Source organism: Schistocerca serialis, chromosome 8 (assembly GCF_023864345.2).
Source record: "Schistocerca serialis cubense isolate TAMUIC-IGC-003099 chromosome 8, iqSchSeri2.2, whole genome shotgun sequence".
Lineage (NCBI taxonomy): Eukaryota > Metazoa > Arthropoda > Insecta > Orthoptera > Acrididae > Schistocerca > Schistocerca serialis.
The window spans coordinates 160,713,220-160,715,707 of NC_064645.1; the positions used below are offsets into that span (position 1 = coordinate 160,713,220).

The 2,488-nt window shown below is 46.6% G+C and overlaps 1 non-coding gene across 1 annotated transcript; it reads left to right on the forward strand.

Moving 5' to 3' along the window:
- Positions 1-1,259: 1,259 nt before the first annotated feature.
- Positions 1,260-1,334, forward strand: Trnas-cga (transfer RNA serine (anticodon CGA)). Its single transcript has one exon. It is a non-coding gene; the product is annotated as a tRNA-Ser (tRNA).
- The last annotated feature ends 1,154 nt before the right edge of the window (positions 1,335-2,488 follow it).

The window sequence follows — 2,488 nt, forward strand, 5'->3', positions numbered from 1 at the left end:
TTAACATCTGGTAACGAACACAACGATGGAATAACCCAGGCAAGGCGGAAATGACGGACAGCACTGCGTCTTCAGAATCCGGTGTTTAGAACATCCAGAAGCAGAAGGAACCACTACGACCAAGGTAGTCCAAAAGAACAAAATATCAGAATCACAATCAAGGAGGCTGTCGAACAACACGGCTTATCGAACAGCAGCGGCAAGGCGAGGAAATGTACACTGCCGCGAAAATACGCTAACCTCGAGGGCAGGTAACTGGGGCGTTGGCGGCCACTAGGCAGAAAAATAGCGTTGGTTTAACTTCATGAATAGACACAAGGAATTAAATGATTAATAATAAGTAATCGAGGACGGCCAATTAATTTCGCCAAGTCCAAACATTCCACTCGTTCCTCTTCGTCTCAGTGACCCTGTGAGCAGCAACGCGTGAACAAAGGGCTTGATCTCAAAACAGTGGAGGTTTCACTACTGGGTTAATGTTCACCCAGCTCAAACGTCCTGGGTCCGGTGGACAACGAGGTTGTGACCCTCGATCCGGCAATGCCTGCGTGCCGCCGGCGGTCCTGGCATGTCTTGCCACTGCCACACCTCCTTCCAGCTCCGTCCCAACTAAAATACCGAAACACCCGATCTGGAAAACACTTGACGTCCTTCAAAGATAGTAGCACGATAAACGCTGCTGCGTCCACTCCCGGATAGACAACACTAGCAAACGTCGTGGCGCCAGTAAACACAAGAAGAAAACGAGACGCCACTACCCCTATTACACGATGCCAACCTACCAACGGCACCAACGCGAGCCGCACACGGCACAGTCGTGTTTGGTGTTGCTGGAAATTCATTAATGTAGAGGTTGAAGAGGATGCTTCCCTGGGGAACTCCAGCTTGGATACCACGTTGTGTCGATTGTTTGCCCTGCAAGTCGATGTTAAAACATCTGCTCGTGAGATATAAGTCTATGAGACGTACGAGTCCGTCCGAGAAACCAGCATCGTTTACTTCCTGGCAGATTAAACTGTGTGCCAGGCCGAGACTCGAACTCGGGACCTTTGCCTTTCGCGGGCAAGTGATCTACCAACTGAGCTACCCAAGCACGACTCACGGTCCGTCCTCATAGCTTTACTTCTCCCAGTACCTCGTCTCCTACCTTCCAAACTTTATAGAAGCTCGCCTGCGAACCAGGAGAGCTTCTGTAAAGTTTGGAAGGTAGGAGACGAAGTACTGGCAGAAGTAAAGCTGTGAGGATGGGGCGTGAGTCGTGCTTGGGTAGCTCAGTTGGTAGAGCACTTGCCCGCGAAAGGCAAAGGTCCCGAGTTCGAGTCTCGGCCCGGCATACAGTTTTAATATGCCAGGAAGTTTCATATCAGCGCACACTCCGCTGCAGAGTGAATATCTCATTCCAGCATCGTTTAGTTTGCGTATAGGGCCGTTGTGCCTGAGATGGTCGAAAGCTTTTGCGATGTCCAGGACATCCCGTCCCTGTGACTTTGTTCGTGTTGTAGCCGTGTGTTAAATGTTCGACTACACGGAGGAGTTGTTGTGTTGTTGAGTGGTGATTCCTAAAGCCGAATTTCTCCGGTATTAGGGTGTCATTGGCGATGCAGTGTCAACGACCCCATCACTCGCAACTTCACGTGCATTCTTGCCACAGGGTTTCAAGGAGACAAACCCCGTGGTGCGAATCCGAATATAAGTTGCGAGTGATGGGATCATAGACAGTAGGACATGTGGTAGTTTTTGTCGGTGCTGGAAGCGTGCTCGAACATCTGAAGAGGTTAAAGCCAGTGCTCGTGAGAAGGAGGAAGTCCGGGTTCGAGTCCGGTCTGGCACAAATTTCTGTGTCACCAATAGCTAATATCGGCATCATAATGCAGTTACTGTCACAAAGATTCTGCAACTGCAAATAAATCTTATAAATTTAGTACAGCTGCAAGATTGTTACCAATGTCCGCTTCATCAAAACATTGTTAAAAAAATAAGTTTATATTTCTTGCCAATAAGTGTCTATTAGTTCAATTTTTCGTGCATGTTTATGAATAGCGCATTTACTTATCAGTGTACTTCATGTCCGGATCAAAATGCCGAGACATTCCGTGGCATAGTAAAGCGAGACCCCATATGACTGCATAAAGACTTGCCGAGACAAATCCAATCTGATATACAGTATACAGTATCCCCATGGACGATTCATGTTCTGAATCTGTATTAATTAAAGTAATATGATGACGACGAATGAAAACGAATATTTTTCACCAAAAAGACTTCCGACAAATGGCAGTACACGCTTACAAATCAACTGCGTAAGTTACGAATCAACAGAAGAAATATTGTATTACGTATGCTTCCTGCTCGAGTCCCATCAGCAAAGGTAATTATCGGCACTCGTTGTAAACTAATGGGAGAAGAAAAACAGAGCTTCAATAAATTTAAATAAAAAACTAATTGTTCGTTTATTTAAAAACTAGCTGTTAGTCGCTGCTTCCCTCGC